This window comes from Pongo abelii, chromosome 4, assembly GCF_028885655.2.
Source record: "Pongo abelii isolate AG06213 chromosome 4, NHGRI_mPonAbe1-v2.0_pri, whole genome shotgun sequence".
In the NCBI taxonomy this organism is placed as follows: domain Eukaryota; kingdom Metazoa; phylum Chordata; class Mammalia; order Primates; family Hominidae; genus Pongo; species Pongo abelii.
Genome location: NC_071989.2, coordinates 161,098,988 through 161,121,607, shown reverse-complemented (window position 1 = coordinate 161,121,607; position 22,620 = coordinate 161,098,988). Strand labels below are relative to the sequence as shown.

General features: G+C 37.9%; 1 long non-coding RNA gene across 1 annotated transcript in view; it reads right to left on the bottom strand.

Moving 5' to 3' along the window:
* Window positions 1–2,287: 2,287 nt before the first annotated feature.
* The window catches only part of LOC129059584 (uncharacterized), a 408,057-nt gene continuing 387,724 nt past the window's right edge, over window positions 2,288–22,620 (bottom strand). The window contains exon 4 of the long non-coding RNA XR_010140055.1: window positions 2,288–2,793. This is a non-coding gene — a long non-coding RNA (uncharacterized LOC129059584). The remainder of the gene's footprint in view (window positions 2,794–22,620) is intronic.

The window sequence follows — 22,620 nt, the reverse complement described above, 5'->3', positions numbered from 1 at the left end:
CTAATGAGATGTATTATTAGTCAGTAGCTGAAGCCAGAACTAGAAGTGTGTGAACATTAAAGAAATGGCCATACCATTGGTTTGAGGGAGATACCACAATTCAATGATCTGTCAAATATGAGAGAAAATAGTAGCCACCAATCTGGCATTATATCAGGGCCCTGGAAAGCATGGTCCAATCACAGAACTTGGTTGAAATATGCTTCCTCCCTGCTTCTCAGAGCATGAAATTTATTTAATAGGAAACAAGGGCTTTCATTTTACAGTTAGAGATAAGGCATATAACTCAGAGTCAGATAAGTAGGGGGAGGGAAATAGAGGGCACAGGAAAAAAGCTAGGATGTGCGAGAGAGACATCTCAGGGGAGGTGAAGACTGCAAGGGCCAGGATTTCCTAAAAATGTCACCTACTTCATAGTTTTGCTACATAATCACTTTCTGGTTTCTGTGATGTAACTGAGAAAATAATAACTACTTTTATATAATACTTTGTAATCAGCACTCAAGAGTTTTTAGATAATTCAGAAAAATTAAAATGTCTATTATTTATCCTCTTATAATGCCAAATATTCATTAGTCTATTTGCTTTATCATTTCAGAGCAGAAAGGGACCTTAAAGATCACAGACCAAACATCAGCTTCACAGATGATGACACAGAAGGTGAATCTACTGAACAGAGGTAATACAAACTAGAGCATCTTGATCTGGATTGGAATCCTCCAGTTTTTACTCAACCACTGAAAGAAATACAAACAGTAAATAATGCATGTTGATTGGTTACCATGTGCCAGGGATATGCTAAGTATTTACATGATTATTTCATTTCACTCTATCAACTTGAAAGCTTTTTACTCTTATTACGCATCTCTCACAGATGAAGAAACACATATTTAAATGGTTAAGCCATTATCCCAAGTCACATCAGATTCAAATCCAGGCTTCTAATTCCACAGCCTCGTCTCTTAGCTACAAGACCATACTTCCTCTGTCTTGCCACTGCGTGCAGGGTAATGAATACTAAACGCTGAGTATATGTGAAACATTTTTGCTATCTTCAAAACTGGCTTTAAATGCAGACCTTCCTGCCAAGGCTGAAATGTGTGTAATCTGACATGAAGTAGGAAATTTGGAGGAGCCATGCTGGGAAAATTCTGGCAGACCTACAAAACATAGCATATGGAGAACAACATGAGGACATAACACAGCTCGCTTCTATTTTCACCAGCACTTGTGGCTCCCCAGCTACTCCAGGAAGCACCCAGGACAGCAAGGCCATTGAATATATTGTTCATTGGCAAGACATTTTGAAGCTTGATTTCTCTGTAGCGATTGTAAGTTTTATAGCCTGAATATAAACTAATGGGAGTTCTTTTTTAATGAATATACCCACACATTAATCCAGATGACCCCTACTATTTTAGAAGTGGCTATTTTATGATGCTGCCTAGGTTAATTGACAGAAGATAAACAAGCAATATAAGTTAGATAATATTCTAGGTGGAAAACATATTTATGGCTCATCAGTTCCAATCTCTTCACTACAAAAATGGGAGAAATTGAGGTCCAAAAATAGGCATCTAACTTTATCCAGGATCACATTTTAAGCTAAAGGCATATCTAAGTCTGGAACTCAGATTTCCGGACTTCAACCTACTGCTCTTATCACTATAAATGTTAGTTTAGTAAGTTGTACATGCCAAGTTGAACATATACCTCAAGCAGACAGAGGGAAAATGTAAAAGGAAAGACAATGGAAAAGAAGCATGTCTGATGGAGACCAGAAAGTGATAACCACAGAAGAGAAGAGCCTTCTCTGTTTGAAGTTAAGAGAGTAAGTAAAATAGTTACAGTTATTGAACATTTTTACCTATGATGAGCTAAAATGCTAAGAATGAGTGACTTATTTATTCATTTAGCAAATTTTACTGAGTGCTTACTAGGTGCCAATAATTGTGCTGAGTGCTGAAGATACAACCATAAATAAAACAGATCTAGTCCCTATTTTCATAACATTTTACATCCCAAAAGGATAGACAGACCAAATAAAATAAGTCAGGTAAATACAAGAGAAAAAAAAATTCATCAAAAAAGTCACAAGTTCCAAGTGCTGAAACAGAAAATAATATAGTATATTGCTTTAGGTAGAGTTCAGGGGAAAGTCTTTAAGCAAGAGACACTTAAGCTAAGAACTGAAATGTGAAAAATAGGCAGTTTCGCAAAGCCACAGGGCAAAGAACATTATAGGCTGAAGGAGCTGCATGTGCAATGACCTTGAGGCAGGAAAAAAAAAAGCAGATCAGAGCAATGGAATGACTCCTCTACTGCTGACATGCTTTGGTTGAGGGGGATGATGGCAAAAAATGAGGTTGAAGAAATGGGCAGGTGGTCCCACACCACTCTCAAATGGGGGATTTTAAGTTGGGGATCAACATCATTCTTTTGTATTTTTTGAAGATCCCTTTTTAAAGTTCAGATGGTCTAGACTGAAACCCAGCTAGGACCAAAATGTAGGTATCCCAATTATGTGCATGGTGATCCTGAAAAAGTCTGTTTTCTCTTACGTGTTTACCTGAAGTGGGAATGTCAAGTGAGTTGACAAATATAAAATCCCTTTGAAGAAACAATCAAAGCTGAACTGAGGGTAGGGAGGATGCATCCTATATTTTCCCCAGACTGTCCCAACACAAATGGATACTCATTGAAGACTGGAAAAGATGTCAGCTTCTTACCCAGTTCTCTGGCAGTATTCCATATCTTCTGTACAACAATCCTGACAAGACATGCAGTTCTGACCTATACAACAGAAAGCAGAGGTTGAGAGAGCTTAAAATGATTTCTCTATCAATAGGGAGTCAGCACTTGTTTCTAAGACTCTTGATCTATCCCAAACCTCAACCATAATTCTTATTAAGTCTCTTCCCAAGCAGGAAGCTCTTAAGATCTTCAGGCTTGACAGTGCTTAAAATAAGTAGTATAAAGACCCAAACTAACCTTTCTGTTTAAAAAGATAAACATTTCTGCCAAGACTTACCACTGTTCCTAGGGGACCCATATGGCTTAGTTTAATTATAACTAATGCAGTACCCCAAAACACTGATATCCTTAGGATATGAAGTTACAAAAGACTCATTGTAAATAGCACTCGAACTCTAGAAGGAAAAGACAGAAATATATCAAATGATGCCCTATGCTAATGGATTTGAAAGACTAATGGATTTAAATGATGCCCTATGCTAATGGATTTGAAAAACAAAGGTAAGAGAGTAACAGGTCTTGCTGTCAGCTTGACTGGGATACCTGCTGATAAGCCAGCTCTGAACACTGATAACTATTCATTTTCTCAAGGCTTCAGGTCCATCAACAATACCTTCTAGAGTGAACCATGCTTCATTAGGAGGCTTGGGTCAGTGGCTTTAAGTGACTAAGTCAAGGCTAACATTTGGGGTAGGGAAGGGGGGGTCTCCAGATTTATCTCCACCTCCATTAATCTCCTTCCCATTGGAGAAGAAAAGATGGGTTCTCTGAAAGCCTTTGACTAAGCAAGCAGAAACTAGTAGAAGAGCTTGTCAGACGAAGAGATAGAAGGAAAAACAGCTTTTCATTTCAACTAAACCACCCTGCCTCTTGGTTGCTGGGTCCCTTAAAGACACTCTTCTATCTCTAGGCCTTGTTTCCTCATCTCTAAGAGAAAAATTCAGCTTAGATTATGTCTAAGGGTCTTCTGTTCTAATACAGAGAGTTCCCAATTAGTGATGACTCAACATAAAATATTTTGACTTTACGAGGTGCAAAAATAATATAAATTTAGTAGAAACCATAACCTCCTTGTAAGTTGAGAAACATCTGTAGCTTGTGATTTTATACACAAACACTCAAATTAACTACTCTATATAGGTCATGAATCTGAGCTTTCCTAAAGGTAGTAAAGTGTTTACAAGAAGCCATCTATACATTTCCCAGTTCTATCTGTTACTAGTGGTGCCCATTTGTGATACCTGGAGTACAGCCTACAACTGTGCAATAGAAAATAACAAACAAGATTGTCAGCTCTTCAAGGAACTGAGCTATGTATTTGCTAACCTGGGAATCTTCATCAATATGTTCATGAAAAACAGGCTAATTATAGTAAAATGAAACAACCATGTGAGAACCTGAATCCATTCCATTTGCTGCTAAGGGTTCATCTCCATTAACTCCAACACCCCTTCATTGAAGCATATATGTTAGGAATATAGGAAAAAGGTTTATGACTCCTGTTGCTAACTCCTTACTGCTCTACTGCTCCTAACTAAAGATAAGTACACATTGGTCTGTGTTCGGGCCTATATTCCAGCATCACCATAGCAACATTTTCCCATCCATAAAGCATGAGATGGTAATGAAGACAACTGCTGTATAATGAGCTGGGCATAAACAAAGGCAGAGCTTCCAAAGGGTAAAGGGGAGGGAATAAATGCTTGCATCTTGGCCTTATCAGAAGGATTTCCCTAGGAGAGAGAAACATATTATATATACTTATCAATGCAATATTAATATATTGACATATATTCTTAGGTCAAGACTTCACGTTGAATGTTATAGACATGTTCATTGCTAATTTGTGACATTCTCATCAGACTTGGCACCTGTGGTCTACTATAAATTGCATCTTGATCATCCATATATGCATTTTCCATGATTTTAAGTGTGCCAGTGTATGGGAACTCATTTGGTGTTGTGTGGATCTCTGACCGGGGAGTTTTATTTTTCTTTAGGATCCAAGTTTATCACTTCTCCACTTGCAGAAAATAAATAAGAAGGAATGAAAGAGCTAAAACTCTTTGGCAGGTAGAGAGATGATATCAACTGGGAGACCCAATGATATTACTTCATCTCTTTATTCCCACCACGCAGCACAGGCCTTGTACTTCATAGGCACTGGTCAATGTGTATTGGATGGATGAATGGATAGATGGATGGATGGACAAATGAGTAGACAGTAAGCATAAGGTTCCTCTTGCTGCCTCTCCTATTGTGCGCTTATGTCCCAGTTCCAGTAAGTACATGTTATCTGGTTGCTCTGTGCCTGACTCCTCTGGCTGGGCAATTTGTCTGGTGCTGCTGGATTCTAGGACTGGGATGTAGCCATTGTATTAACATAACTAGAGTATTGCCACTGTAGCTCTCTGCTGACTGATTTCCTTATTGCTGCCTTCCTGCCTGAACCACACAAGTCACTGCTCCAGGATTTCTATAACTCAGTACAACTTACTACTCCTTCCCTGAACCCTAACACCAACTGCTTGATGGCACTTCAGCTTGCTGCTATCTTCTTCCCACAGTATATTCTACCTGCTGGACTAGAATTTTTCAAACCACCTTCACAGTTTCTGTTTCTATCCAGTAGGCATAATCCCATCCAGTCACTTCAGAAGCTGCACATCTAAAACTACTGCCCAGACTTGTGGCAGAAGGGAAGAGCTTCCGTGTCTCCTGATGTTCTCTATCTGGGATCCATTCTCTATGAAGAAGCTTGGAATGTTTATTTTGGATAGTCTCTCCCTGAATAGTCAGTGCTATATAAGACAATTCAAAAAGTACTACTTGCTAAATTGAAATTTATTCAACACCCTGACCTTTCTATTTCATGGCCATCTTCTCTCTAGTGACAATCTCTACTACATCTGGGTCACCCTGTATTGTACCATACCCTAGACCTTTCCTTTAGTCATAACTACTTTACTTCCAAAATCACCTATTTATACATCTCATTGAGATCGTAATCTTCTATTCTTCTAGTTTGCTTCTTCAATTATTCTCATTGTAACTACCTGTTTGTTAATCCTTCATTTCTCCCCTTTCTTCTATTTTCTTCTCTTAATCTCCGTGATTATTTAAAACACCCTTAATGGAACTCAAACTCCATTGTTTCTCTATTTCTATTCTTTGATTTTTTTTTCATTATGCCTTTCAAGCAAATCTATATCTCTATTTATAAAACTTTATCTACTGTCCCTATGACTATAATCAAGCAGCATGTATGACTGACTGAAATCACAGTATTAGGAAAAGTACTTGAATAATAAATTCATGCTTTTAAGGGACACCAGTTATCTTGTGGAGCCAAAGCACCTACATCACTCATCACTCTCCTCACTAACATGTAGGCTCCTCAAGAGTAGAGAGACCATGTTATTCACCATATAGTCCCAAGGACCAGAACGGTGGCCGCTCACCAAATGTGTGTTGCCTGAGTGTTTGACCAGCCTAAAGTTTGTCCCCTTAAACTTTTCCCTATTAACTCAGTTTCCCCTTTGCTGATGTGACTAATTGAGTATTTCCTATTTGCTGATATGACTAAGTCCTCAAAGTTCTTCCTGGCCACCTACCTTTCTTTTATCCTAAGCCCATAAAGTGGGAGGACCAGCCCAAAGAGGGCCTTTATTGTCGCCAATAAACTTAAAACTTTTCCCCATTAACTCGGTTTCCCATTTGCTGATATGACTAAGTGACAGTTTCCCATTTGCTGATATTATCAATACCTCAAAAATTTCCCTGGCCCCTTACCTTTCTTTCATCCTAAGCCCCTCTCCCTCTCACCTCTTTGATAACTCTCAGCAGAAGCTCTTGCCTTGTACTTCACAAGGAAACCTAGGTCACCTTCTTGTCTGTTCTCTTTCCCTAGGCGACTCACCCACACTGACAGATTTATCTCCTACAAAGAAAGTCTCAAGCATTACAATCTCTGGTTTAGGCCTCCCTTATGAATTCTAGGCCTTTTTATCTATCCTCCCCTGGATTATCACACTGGCTATCACAAAAGTATATCCAAGCCAGCATTTTCAAAATTACACATGGTTTTTCACTGTAAGCTCGGACTCTTTTAGTGTTCTTTTTCAATGAGAACGAGCCCACCATCCATTCAATTATACCAGTCAAAACCTAAAAATCATAATTGACACTCTCTTCTATACCCTCCATAATCCACCACATTTTTCTGTTGTACTTTCCTAAATTTCTCCTAGATCTGCCTACTTCTTTTTCCTCTAATCCATAACCCTAGTTTAAGCCCGCCTTATTTCTCATACATTCCTACAATTGGCTCCAGATATATCTCATATCTACTCCTAACCCCTCCAATGTGTTCATACTACAGTGGGACGTATTGTTTCAAAATGTAAAACTGGTCATATCACTCCCATGTTATGACCTAATAGCTTTATATTGCTTTTAGGCTAAACACCAGAAAACTTAAAATGACCCATAACATCCTGCATGGTTACAGCCCACTCTCCAGGCATTTTCCATACATAACTCCCATTTGCTTTCTATATGCCAGCCAAATTACCCTTCATTTGGTTTCTCAAATGAATCATGCTTCTGCTAGAACTGCAACCTCTTCATACTGATACCTTTGTGTAAAAATTTCTCCCTGGGCTCTCTTCACCTGGTTAGCTCCTATATATCCTCTAATATCACCACATTCACGACTTACTCAATCTTCTCTGTCCTGCCAGAGAAGGCCAAATCTCCACACTACATGTTCCCTGAGCCTTCATGCATTTCTCTTTCATCATAGTTATTCCAATTATAATCATGCAAGCATAAATTATAATTACATTCTCATTTTAATTGTCCATCAATTTAAGAGTTTATTTGAATAAATGAGTATCCTGTCAGTAGATTCTCAACTCCATGGGGGCAGAACTGTACAAAGCACAGTTTCTGACAAATATCTTAAATATTAATAAATGAAAAAAGTACTTAACAAATGGTAATGGTGATAGTACTAATAGTAATTGTAATAGTAGACTAATAACATGCTTTCTTTATAGACAAGCCAATCTAGGGAAAGAGAATACTCTCAAACCAAACCCAGCTATCTTCTCATATGTAGTGAATCATAACCATGTTCCCGTTTTTCTGCATCCTAAACACCCTCAGGACTTAGCATGGCAGGTCAAAGAGAAAAACAGTGATAAGGATATAAAGATGTAAATGTCACAGCTCAGGTAGTGGATCTCTGTAGTTATTGCCTGTCTGGCTTCTTCCTCCCTTTTCCCGGTAGAAACCTGGTCCTTGTCTACCAAACACAATATTAGGCAAGAAATCTAAGCTAAGACAACTCTGTTCTTTCCCTGGGGAATTTAACCCTTAAGCAGAAATCCAAAGGGAGAGAATATAGAGTTGAGCCCCAGACGACAGTGTAGTGTCCCAAAGATGCTAATGCTCACAAGTATCTGCTGCGCGGCTCCCAGAGCTACCCTCGTTTCTTTCCCACCCAAGACCAGGCTGTTTATCTCATCCTTTAATTCTGTGAATCACCCAGTATTTTCCAATTAAATAAGTTGTAGAGTTTTTTTTATTTGCTTCTGCAGCATTATTAAAGCTTTCCATTAAAGAAAATTAACTGATATAATCCATAAACTAAAATTCATATAGAACAGATCTTATCTCATGCCAAAAATATATCTTCTTTCCAAGTTTTCATAAAACATTTACAAAAATTGATCATATCAGAGCAAAGAGAAATATTTCAATAATTTTAAAAAGCAGAAATTATACAATCAACATTTTCGAATACATGATTTTAAAAACTCCTAAAACTTAATCATATAAAAAAAATGACAGACACATAAATTGCCTTCGACAAAAATGTCATTAAAGAAAAAAGTCAACATATGTATGCCTTCTATTTTTAAATATTTTAATCCACTTGTTGGATGCCTATCATGTACCAGTGTATCAGCCATTGATCAAATCTTTTCATTAGTAGATTAGCCTCCTTGAACTCTTAGTGCAAGAAAACAGCATTTATTTAACGCTTACTGTATACTAAGCCCTGTACTAAACTATTTATATTCATTTTGCCATTTAATCCACACAACAATCCTAATGAGTTATAAATTATTAACACCATTTTACTGATGAGAAAATTGATGCACAGATACAGAATGTAACTTGTCCAAGGTCACACACAGTTTCAAGCAGCAAACTTAAATCTTGGTCTGCCTGACTATAGAGTTCAAGTTTTCCTCACTACATTGTTAACTAATTTAGTGTTATCACTAAAAAACAAAAACTATGACAAAAACAAACGACAAGAATAGAAAAAAAAAAAACTATGGGAAACCTAATGATCACAAATTAGATCTTAATGTCACACAGGAAGCTAGCCTGCTCTCCTCCTTTCTGTTTTTCCTCATCTTCCCTTCATGTGTAAACCTATCCACTCATTGAAGCTCGACTCGGTATTCTTTGCACTTTTTATATTGCAGCACTGTGCTAGTCATGGGAGTAGAGCAGTGAACAAGTTAGATAGTGCCCTGTCTTTACAAACCATATCATGCTGATTGGAAATACTGACAATTTGAACAAGAAACTATAAAAATCTCTGGAAGCTTCAAGCATTTTTTTCAAAGTATTATTGAAATTCACAACAACCCTGTGAGTAGGTGAAATAAAAATAATCGATGATTTTTAAATCCATATGACATTGAAGCAAACACTCATTATATCACATATAGACCCCTTTGGTGGTGGAACTGGGATTTATATACAGGCTCTCTGACTGCTGAGATTAGAACTTTCATCCACTGTTCTTCCTCATTTTCTCCTATAACTTCAGTCATAACCCTAGATTCTTTATTGAAATAACCAAGGACAAACCTCAGCTCGAAAATCTGAAGGAGAACTAATGAAGAGCATATACCTGTTGGCATTCTTAGTTTATGTTCCTTCTGACTTCTTAGTTTATATTCCTTCTGACTTCAGCTCTGGTTCATGTTACTCTTGCAGCCTGCTTTACTACCACTGAAAAGACTCCTTCTGCAATATTATATTTTCCCCTCCCCTTGCTTTTGCTGTTTGGCCCTAAGGACAGATACCAGATCAATTTCAAAAGCAGGTTGTTTAATTTTGGCTGTGTGTGTGTGTGTGTGTGTGTGTGTGTGTGTGTGTGTGTGTGTCAGATTGAGAAAGAGAGAGGGAGGGAGGAGAGAGAGAAAGGAGAGAAGGACAAGAGACAAAGACAGAGATAGGGACAGAAATAGTGAGCTAGAGAGAGAATGAACCAGCCTAGGCAGAAATTAAGGTAGGAAAAAGTCATCAATTTTTATTTTAACCTGGGACGGGTCACTGTCCTTCTCTGACCTTCAGTTCCTCTTGTATAAAATAAAGTTGCAAATTAGATGATCCCTGAGTTTCTTCCAGCTCTGAGAGTCAACAGCTCAAAATTGATCCTGTATTAAACAACATCTATTTCTTCCAGTATCACCTCATGTACCTCTGAGAACTTGACGCAAGAATGACTGAAGTAGTTTGAAAAACCCTAACAGCCTTGCCAGCTAAACAGGATCTTCTCCCCTGACATCGTGCACCAAGTTCTCTGCTTTGGACATCATTCCTAGACTCACAGGAACATACCAGTTCAGAAAGAACTATTGAGGTCATCTAATCCAGCAGTCTTCACACTTTCATGTGCAAAGAAATCTCCAGAGAGTCTTGTAGAAATGGGCACTCTGATTCAGGAGGTTGAGCTGGTCATAAGATTCTGCAAGTCTAATAGGCTCCCACATGATGCTGATGCTGTTGGTCTGCAGAGGACACTTGAGTAGTGAGACATGCATTCATCTTTGTCTGGTTTGTAATCCCTTCCAGCATCCCTGAACGGTCTCTAGTCTCTCTTAAATATTTTCCCTTCAAGAGTTCAAGCACTTCTCCTGTCTCAGCCTCCAAGTAGCTGGTACTACAGGCATGCACCACCGTGCCTGGCTAATTTGTGTATTTTTAGTAGAGATGGGGTGTCACTATGTTGGCCAGGCTATTCTCAAACTCCTGACCTCAAATTATCTGCTCACCTAGGCCTCCCAAGGTCCTGGGCTTACAGGCGTGAGCCACCACGCCCAGCCTGGAATGGTATCTTTTATTCTCTGTTCTTTATGGTGCTGTCAAAAGTCTAGTTTTCTATTTATTTATTATTTACTCAGGACAATTTGTGTGAAAAGGCATTTCAAATAAAAAAAATAAAAATTGACATGAAACATTAAATATTAGTCAACTTTAAACCAAATTAAGATGACAATGTTGTGCCTCAAAAAGGAAAAATTGATGGGGCCCAACATTATCAAGGGTTTAAGGGCTTGTGCACTCTCAGTCCTTTTGGTAAAACTGTGAATTTGAATAGTCCTTTTAGGAGAACTAAAATGTGAAAGATGAATGTAACTTTTCTAATATCTCTAAGACATGCTTTAAAGGAAGTGTTAAAAAGAAGTACAGTCATTGCTCTATATCCAGAGACTCCACATCATTTAATTCAATCAACTATAGATTTAAAATATTCTGAAAAAAAGACAATGAAAAATAACACAAATTAAGAAACAAAACATTATGACAACCATTTACATACCATTTACATTTTATTAGGTATTATAAGTAATCTAGAGATTATTTAAAGTACATGAGATAATATGCATATATTATATACAAATATTATGCCCTTTTATATAAAAGACTTGAGCATACACAAATTTTGGTATCCACTAGGGTCCTGGAACCAATCCCCTACAGATAACGAGGACAACTGTGTATTAGGATTAGTTTTCTTAATCCTATCTTTTTGACTCAAGAATTCTACTTCTATGAATATGGTTATTGAAAACATTTTCATCCCAATCAATTTTTTCTCCTTTATTTCAAAATTGGTAATGCAACTATTACTACTGTAATGCTTATCAAGCACTTACTTGTGCCAGGTACATATATTAATTTGTAGTGACCTTGAAGTAGATATTGTTATTGCCCCATTTTTTTAAACTTTTATTTTAGGTTTGGGAGTGCATGTGCAGGTTTGTTATTTAGGTAAAATAGTGTCATAGGGGTTTGTTGTTCAGACTATTTTGTCACCCAGGCACTAAGCCTATTTATTTTTTCCGTCCTCTCCCTCCTCCCACGCTCCACCTTCAAGAAGGCACCAGTGTCTGGTGTTCCTTTCTTCATGTCCATGAGTTCCCATCATTTAGCACTATTTGTTTTTTTTGTGTGTGAACTTTTGAAAACACTTTATTTTATTTTATTTTTTATTATACTTTAAGTTCTAGGGTACGTGTGCACAACGTGCAGGTTTGTTACATATGTATACATGTGCCATGTTGGTGTGCTGCACCCATTAACTCGTCATTTACATTAGGTATATCTCCTAATACTATCCCGCCCCCCTCACCCCACCCCACGACAGGCCCCAGTGTATGATGTTCCCCTTCCTGTATCCAAGTGTTCTCATCGTTCAATTCCCACCTATGAGTGAGAACATGCGGTGTTTGGTTTTTTGCCCCATTTGTAAGTGAAAGCATGTGGTATTTGGTTTTCTGTTCCTGTGTTATTTTGCTAAGGATAATAGCCTCTAGCTCCATCCATGTCCCTGCAAAGGACATGATTTCATTCTTTTTTTATGTCTGCATAATATTCCATGGTATATTTGTGCCACATTTTCTTTATCCAATCTGTCATTGATGGGCATTTAGGTTGATTCCATGTATTTGCTATTGTGAATAGTGCTGCAATGAACATTTACATGCATGTGTCTTTATAATTGAACAATTTATATTCCTCGGGCATATACCCACTAATGAGATTGCTGGGTCGAATGGTAGTTTCTGTCTTTAGCTCTTTCAGGAATTGCCACACTGTTTTACACAATGGTTGAAATAATTTACACTCCCACCAACAGTATATATGTGTTCCCTCTTCTCTGCAACCTCGCCAGCATCTGTTATTTTTTGACTTGTTAATAGCCATTCTGACTGGTATGAGATAGCACCTCACTGTGGTTTTGATTTGCATTTCTCTAATGATTAGTGATTTGAGCTTTTTTTCATATGATTCTTGGCTACGTCTATGTCTTCTTTTGAAAAATGTCTTTTCATGTCCTTTGCCCACTTTTTAATGAAGTCATTTTTTTCTTGAAAATTTAGGTTCCTCATATATGCTGGATATTAGACTTTTGTCAGATTCATAGTATACAAATATGTTCTCCCATTCTGCAGGTTGTCTGTTCATGCTTTTGACAGTTTGTTTTGCTGTACAGAAGCTCTTTAGTTTAATTAGATTCCATTTGCTGATTGCTGCTTTTTTTGCAATTGCTTTCAGTGTCTTTGTCATGAAATCTTTCCCCGTTCCTATGTTCAGAATAGTATTGCCTAGATTGTCTTCCAGGGTTTTTATAGTTTTGAGTTTTACATTTAACTCTTTAATCCATCTGGGGTTGATTTTTTTTTATATGATGTAAAAAAGTTTCAATCTTCTGCATATGGCTAAGCCAGTTATCCCAGCATCATTTATTAAATAGGGAGTTTTTCCCCATTGTGTTTTTGTCAGCTTTGTCAAAGATCAGATGGTTGTAGGTGTGCAGCCTTATTTCTGGGCTGTCTGTTCTGTTTCATTGATTTATATGACTGTTTTTATACTCGCACTATGCTGTTTTGGTTACTGTAGCTTTGTAGTATAGTTTAAAATCAGGTAACATGATGGCTCCATTTTGCTCCTTTTGCTTAGGATTGCCTTGGCTATTTGGGCTCTTTTTTTATTCCATGTGAATTTTAAAATAGTTTTTTATAGTTCTGTGAAGAATATCATTGGTAGTTTTACAGGAATAGTACTGAAACTGTAAATTGCTTTGGGCAATATGGCCATTTTAATGATATTGATTCTTCCTATCCATGAGCATAGAATTTTTTTCCATTTGTTTGTGTCATCTCTAATTTCTTTGAGCAGTGCTTTGTAATTCTCATTGTAGAGATCTTTCAGCTCCCTAGGTAGCTGAATTCCTAGGTATTTTATTCTTTCTGTGGCAATTGTGAATGCAATTGCATTCCTGATTTGGCTCTCAGCTTGGCTGTTGTTGGTGTTTAGAAATGCTAGTAATTTTTTTACACTGATCTTTTATCCTGAAACTTAGCTCAATTTGTTTGTCAGCTGAAGGTTGCTCCAATTTTTAAAGGGGTAGAAATAGTGACTCAGAGAGGTTAAGCATCTGCTAAAGGTCACACAGCCAGTAAGTGTGAGGCCTAGACATTTGGCAGACCTGCTGCCTTTATTTTATTTCTATCTCTTCCCGCCATCTCTACTGTCACTATCTAAGCCCAAGTGACTGTTATCCTTTATTTAGACTAGTGAAATAGCCTATATCTCCTCATCTTTCCCACCACCATTCATTTTCTCCCTGCAGCCAAGAGGGATCTTTTTGAAAATCATGTCTTTCCCCTGCTTAAAATGTTTCATTGGCTTCTTTAACAGCAAAGAGAAACAAAAGCAAAGGCCTTAGTGTGGCCTACAAGTCTCTGCATGGTCCTGATCTCACAGCATGCTCCCCAGGCTCAGTTGTTACCTATGGAGGGTGTCCAGGTTCTTGGCATCCTGAACAAAGAATTGGACAAAATGCACAAACAAAGCAAGGAAAGAATGAAGCAACAAAAGCAGGGATTTATTGAAAACAAAAGTACACTCCACAAGGTGGGAGCCCGACCGAGCATAGGTGTTTAAGAGCCCAGTTACAGAATTTTCTGGGGCTTAAATACCCTCTAGAGGTTTCCCACTAGTTACTTGGTGTACACCCTATGTAAATTAAGTAGTGGCCTACAATCAGTCTGACTGGTTGTGGAAAGTGACCACTCAGAGGCTGAAGTGAAGTCACAAAGTTATACTCCTCTAAATAAAGACTTGGCCCAAGACCAGCCTGATTGGTTGTGGGAGGAAACCAATCAGAGGTACTTTCAGCTTTTCATCTGCCATGCAGAAAAAGGGGAGTTGCAAAGGGCATAACCTGTGGTCCTTTTGATACTTAGGCGTGGAAAGTTGGGGTTTTCCTTTTGATTTAGTTCTAGGAAATCAGCAAGAATCGGCCTTAGGTTCCCTGCCTCCAGACCCTATTCTCCTGCCTCACAGTGGCCTCCACACCTCCTCCTCATGGGTACCAACCTCTCTTCCCTCCCTGGACATTTGCACACACTCTTTGCTTTGCCTGGAATGCTCCTCTTCCAACCCTCACCTCCAATACTTCAGGTTGTGAGTTTCTACTCTCTGCTCTCTGCTCTAGATCACATCTCATAGCATTCCTAATAAAGTACCTCTCTTGCGTGACCCTGCTATAATTTTACATTATTATATAATTAGTTGATTAGTCTAAGTCATAAACATACCCTGACTATTTTTGTTCAAAATACCTTTCACCATGCCTGGCACACTAGTGTTATCTACAGGTAACCTTATTATATAAATAATACTGATATGAAAAATTGCCACTTACTTTATCCTGTGAGCTAATTTACACCAGAACAATCTGTGTACATTTACAATCTGTTCTGGTGTAAATACTTCAGTGCAAAATACTTCGACAAGTTCTATTAACTTGAGTGCATAAAATTTTATTTTGTAATTTAAGTGGAAAAGTCCCTTACATTGTGAATCCCAGAACTGAGTACATATCAGCTATGGACGGACCCTTGGGTGAATATATTGTATCTATAGGAATACCCTGTTTAAAGGTATGTACCCCTGAAATGCATGGCTCAGTAATTTATGTGAAAATAGCATAGCTTTTGTGACATGGTGATTCTGAGCCATAACTCACTGCAAAGGCTCTGCATTCAGACAGCAAGAGGTCAGGTCCTGTACAAGTCCTGTGGCACTGATGATAATTAGCTGTGTGAGTTCATGAAGCATGTAATCTTTCTAAATCTTGGCTTTTCTCATCTGTAAAATGTGGGTAATAAAAATACTTCCTCTTTGGGTTGTTGCAAGGATTAAATTAGAGAATACAAACAAAGCACTTAGCTCAGTGCCAGTCGATCATGGAAGCTGGCATTGTTGATGATGATTTTCCCTCGCAGAGAAGAGATGCTTAAAGAAATAATAAGATTTTAAGCACGACTGGGGCAGGAAATTTTAGACAATGGAGGCTTTTTTCTCCTTTTAAATAATACCACTAGCAAGGAGCTGACTTTACTGAGTCACGTTCTGATCTACAGAGCAAACTGTATATTCTAGATGCAACTCAGTTATCCACTTTCATAAAGAAATAATTACCAAAGCTTCCATCTGCTAGTGTTTTAAGCACCCTTAGTCATTCTCTGTTTTAAATCAATAAAAGGCATTGAGATTGGAGCTGAAACTGACTCTATTTCCATCAAAGAGTTCAGAAAGAAATCAACAGCCACCCATGATTCTCATTGTGGATATGTGACATCTCTTGCCACAGAAGTTCACCCTGACTTTCTGGGAAACTGTGAAGCCACAGATGTATCTATAAAAATTAATCGAAATCAAGGAACTTTCTCCTTTGTCTCCTATAAATCTGCTAGAGTGCGGACCCACTAGACCTCACTTAAAAAACACTAGACTGATCATCAGGGTGCAAGAATTACTGTGATTAGCCAAATGCCACTGATATTTTTGGAACATAAAAGGGAACTTAGCTTTCATAAAAAATTCTGTCAGTGTAGTGATGAGGAAAAACATTCTAAAAAATGAGCAAAGGACACAAATAGACATTTCTCCAAAGAAGATGTACAAATGGCCAATAGATATATGAAAAGATCCTCAATGCCACTAGTGTCTGTCTGTTCAAACTAGTGCACATAGTCTTGTTCTGGTGCATAACAGAACTGAAGATAACTCCCCTTGTTCTAGACACTCTATTTTCATTGTTGTTATCCAAGGTCACACGAGCATTTCCTAACTCCCTGGGATGCCAATGCTGAAGAGAGCTGGAATGTTATGCCTCTGAATCAAAGTTCTGTTCCTACTAACAGAACTTTCTGGAAAATTTGTTCACATTGTTAGTGTCTATAAAATAAACACTTTCTTATAAGATGATGATGATTTGTCTAATTATTCCTTTGACAAATGCGGTTGCTTTATTTCCAATCTAGTTGCTACAAGGCCTCTTTGTTTATATTCCCTTTACTGAGTAAATCCTCATTGCCCAGAACAGTACTAGATGCTAAAGCACAAGGAGAAGTCCCTTGGAAAGATAGGATTGAGAAGCCAACACTCCCATGGTCACATCTTCCCAGGAGTTTTTTTTACTCTGCTTGAGGTAGTGGAATTTTCCATATTATCCCAGATGAAGAGAGTGTAACACAAAACTTTCCCTTCCCAGCCACAACTGACACAGGGGAAAAAAACCATTGTTGTTTAAAGTCACTGAGAGTTTGGGGTTGTTACCTCAGCAAAATCTAGTCCAAGTTACTGACTCAAAACTGGATCTGAAAGTGGAGCATTGCTATAGAACTCTAAAGTATATGGCATTTGTCTAGGGGCCAGATAATGGGCAAATAAAAAAGTATTATTAGAAGCTAGAAGTGTCCATGTGGGAAACTAATAACTTGCCCTTTTAGTTTATAAGTCTCTGGAATGAGAGGATCCTCATATGGATGTGGCAGAGAGAATACTGTTCTATTTTCTGCTATAAAGAACATCCTGGATGTTCTCCAGAGATCCTGGATTTTTAACTTGCAGCTGTGACTGGGCTAGGAATATTGGGGTATCTGCAATAGAGAAGGGAGAAGAGTCTTTTGCCTGCAACGAAGAATGTTTGTGTCCAGAGGAGCACAACATATAGTCATTAATTCTATTTACCAAGTAGTTTTGGCTTTCTCCTCCTAGGCACATAGTGAGATGGTTCTTTGTGCCCTCCTTGGAATTAGGATTTCCCATGTAACTTGATTTAGCCCTCAGATGTGAATGGAAGTGATCTCTGTCATTCCTAGGCAGAAAATTTAAGTAGGGTCCCCTTGGGAATCCTCCTTTGGGAATTGTAAACACACCAGTTGGAGCCTGAATTCCAATGTGAGATCAATGTAGGACAGAGGCTACTGGACAACCCTTGATGACATGTAGAATGAGCAAGAAATAAACCTTTATTTTAGTCTACAAAAATTTGGAAATTTTTGTTACTGAAACATAACCTAACCCAAATGACTGATATAGTATGTGAGTTTCAACTGTTCCCATGATCTGCATGTGCTTCTAATGGCAGGGATAAACAAAGAGCCTACCTCGTAGGCAGTATTGTAAAGATTGTATGTGCTGATACATGTAAAAGCTTACAACAGAGCCTGGAAAGAATAAATGTTCAACAGATGTTATCTAGTGTTATTGTTTTTAATTTTATAAATTTTAGAAAACGCTACTGGTACTCCCAAATCATAATCCCTTGACCCACTTGGTTTTAGCTACAGCTGGGAAGGATGGCCCTTTGCAAGCTCAGACTTACCCAGGCTGATAGGGTTGCATCATAAGTCTATGCCACATTTCTATTTTTCTACTCCATAGCCTTTCCTGACACATGGAAGCCTGTGCAACCCATGAGCAAGAATAGCCCAGAGGTATAGGGAAGTTATTGCCCCAGGAGCAAACCTCAAACAATAGGGGACAGAAATTGGTGGGTATATACTCATTTCTTATTTTTCAGGGTAACGATTGAAAGGTTCTCTGTTCACTTATCAGGAAATCTCAGTGGAATTGACTCTAAATTATTGTTCTTTGAGGTTTTCTAAATATTAGTTTCCCCTCTGTCCATGGGTGTCACCCAAATATTTTTTCAAATATTTGAAAGTGATCCTCATGCCCCACTTTCTTCCTCTGAGTCTTCTTCAGGCAAACATCTCCACTTGCATCAAACCTTACCTACAAGATATTGAGCCCTTCGCTATTCTCACCATCTTCATATAGTTGGTAGGTACAGGTGCAAACCTTGGTGACCTGGGGAACAGATGTCTATATACTTTCCTAGCAGCTATTCTGACTTGCTCTACTGCGCTGAAAGTTAATTAAAATCTGGAAGTACTCCTCATTTTAGCAGCTCCAAGCACATCTCCCAGTTTTTAAATCTTGTAATAGTCTTTCTGACCCCAATAAAAAGAAAGACATTCCCATTATTAAATATCATTATTATTCAATTTCATATCCTATTATTAAATACTTATTTAAATATTATGTTATTTAAAATAATTTACACTGAATATTTTACCAGGAACTATTTAACTCTCCTAGAAATCCTGTAAAGCAATACTGCTATTTTACTTATTTTGCTGATGGAGTAACTGAGACTTACAGAGTTTAATTATGTTCCTTATGGTCACATAGCTAATAGGAGGCAGAACCAAGGTTTGAATCCCAAAGCTACGCTGCAGTCCATGCCTTTATTACTTCTATAGCATCTCCCTGCATTGAGCCTGCTATTACATTCTGTACTAGACATCATCCTGTTTGATTAGACCTCCCCTGTCACAATGTGGAAATATCTTTGAATTTTAGATTTGTTGCCTCATATATTAAGAAATATTGGCTGGGCACAGTGGCTTACACCTGTAATCTCAGCACTTTGGGAGGCCAAGGCGGGTGGATTATTTGAGGACATGAGTTCAAGACCAGCCTGGCCAACAAGGCGAAACCCCATCTCTACTAAAAACACACAAATTAGCCGGGCATGCCTATAGTGTGAATGCTTGTAGTCCCTGCTGCTCAGGAGCTACTGTGGTGCATGCCTGTAGTCCCAGCTACTCGGGAAGCTGAGGCAGGAGAATTGCTTGAACCCGGGAGGCGGAGATTGCAGTGAGTCGAGATTGCGTCACTGCACTCTAGCCTGGGCAACAAAGTAAGACTCTGTCTCAAAAAAAAAAACCTACAAAACTACAAAACACTGCTGAAAGAAATCATCAATGACACAAACAAATGAAAACACATCCCATGCTCATGGAGAGCAGAATCAATACTGTGATAATGACCATACTGCCTGAAGTAATCTACAAATTCAACACAATCCTCATCAAAATACCACCACCATTCTTCACAGAATTAGAAAAAACAATTCTAAAGTTCAAACGGAACCAAAAAAGAGCCACATAGCCAAAGGGAGGCTAAGCAAAAAGAATAAATCTGGAGGCATCACATTACTTGATTTCAAACTACACTACAAGGCCATAGTCACCAAAACAGCATGGTACTGGTATAAAAATAGACACAAAGACCACAAGAACAGAATCAAAAATCCAGACATAAACCTAAATACTTATGGCCAACTGATCTTCAACAAAGCAAACAAAAACATAAAGTGGGAAAAGGACTCCCTTTTCAACAAATGGTGCTGGGATAATTGGCCAGCCACATGTAGGAGAATAAAACTGGATCCTCATCACTCACCTTATACAAAAATCAACTAAGATGGATTAAGGACTTAAACCTAAGACCTGAAACTATAAAAATTCTAGAAGATAACATTGGAAAAACCCTTCTAGACATTGGCTTAGGCAAGAAATTCATGACCAAAAACCCAAAAGTAATTGCAATAAAAACAAAGATAAATAGCTGGGAGCTAATTAAACTAAAAAGCTTTTGCACGGCAAAAGGAACAGTCAGCAGAGTAAACAGACAACCCACAGAGTGGGAGAAAATCTTCACAATCTGTACATCTGACAAAGGACTAATATCCAGAATCTACAACAAACTCAAACAAATCAGTAAGAAAAAAACAATCAATCCCATCAAAAAGTGGGCTAAGGACATGAATAGACAATTCTCAAAAGAAGATATACAAATGACCCTGGGGGAGGGGGGAAGGATAGCATTGGGAGATATACCTAATGCTAGATGACGAGTTGGTGGGTGCAGCGCACCAGCATGGCACATGTATACATATGTAACTTACCTGCACATTGCGCACATGTACCATAAAACCTAAAGTATAATAATAATAATAATAATAAAATAAAAGAAAAAAGAAAAAAGAAAAAAAAAAGATATACAAATGACCAACAAACATATGGAAAAATGCTCAACATCACTAATAATCAGGGAAAGGCAAATCAAAACCACAATGTGATACCACCTTACTCCTGTAAGTATGGCCATAATCAAAGCATCAAAAATCAGTAGATGTTGGCGTGGATGCGGCGATCGGGAAACACTTCTACACTGCTGGTGGGAATGTAAACTAGTACAGCCACTATGGAAAACAGTGCGGAGATTCCTTAAAGAACTAAAAGTAGAACTACCATTTGATCCAGCAATCCCACCCAGAGGAAAAGAAGTCATTGTTCGAAAAAGATACTTGCACACGCATGTTTATAGCAGCACAATTCGCAATAGTAAAATCGTGGAACCAACCTAAATGCCCATCAATCAGCGAGTGGATAAAGAAACTCTGATATATATAGATATATATTATATATACAATATATTTCCATATATATACAATTATATATATATATAGTATATATCCATATATAGATATATGAATATTACACAGCCATAAAAAGGAATGAATTAACAGCGTTTGCAATGACCTGGGTGAGATTAGAGACTATTATTCTAAGTGGAGTAACTCAGGAATGGACAACCAAACATCATATGTTCTCACTGATATGTGGGAGCTAAGGTATGAGGATGCAAAGGCATAAGAATGATACAATGGACTTTGGGGACTTTAGGGGAAGAGTGGGAGGCAGGTGAGGGATAAAAGACAACAAATATGGTGCAGTGTATACTGCTCGGGTGATGGGTGCACCAGGTTCTCACAAATCTCTACTAAAGAACACTCGTGTAACCAAATACCACCTGTACCCCAATAACTTATGGAAAAATATTTTTGTTAAAAGACAGAAAGAAATATTTTCCATCTTCCTCAGTGCTAAGTTTATAGTCTGCCACTGTGCACCCTTATAACGACCCTTACATCTAAATGAGATATTCTCATTAAACTTTTCCTATTTCATTAGAAAAATACGTTAAAGTTTGTAAATAATGATTTTAACATCAAAACTTGCCTTTAACTAGAGGGCTCTAATTCTGGCTCTGGAATACCTATTACATGTCTATAATTATTATTAATGTTATTCACCAATTTTTCCTACTTTTCCATCTTCTGTGCACATGCTAAGACAGCACTTCCTGACCCTGCTGTAGCTGAATGGGAACATATGATTAATCTTGGTCATTGAGCTGTGAGTAAAAGTGGCAATGAGTTACTTACTTCTGGGCTAGAGCCTATAATTACCTACTTAAGACTGTCTAGAGCTCTCTTTCCCTCTATCACAATGACAATCAAAATTCCAGAGAGTGACCACTGCATCAGCCTGGGTTTATGAGTGAGTATAGCATGAGACAGACCCTCAATACATTTGAAGTACAAGACAAATAAATCTGTATTGTTTAAAACCAATGTTATGTCAATCATTTGTTACAGCAGCATAAACTATCTTAACTTGAGAGACGACTTATTCTTGGACAAGTCACTTTCCCTCTCTAATTTTTAATGTCATCATCTGGTTTAACAAATAAAAGGGGAAAAAATTAACATTTAGTGAGCATCTCTTAAGTATAAGTTGCTTCGTTATATATAATTTAATTTAGTCTTCTCAATGACCATAAAATGTATTATCCCTTGCAAAAATATTCCCAAATCCAAAGAAATCTCTCAACTCCACTACTCATAGAATGCAAGCCACTACTATGTCTTACTAGCCTCTTACCTACCTTCTGTTAAAATTTCTCCCTCCTTAATTCTCCAGTGCAAAATCTTTTAAAGACTTATCCCTGCAGTTTGAATCAGAGCCAAACTCTCTTCCATGGCCTATAAGAGTTTAC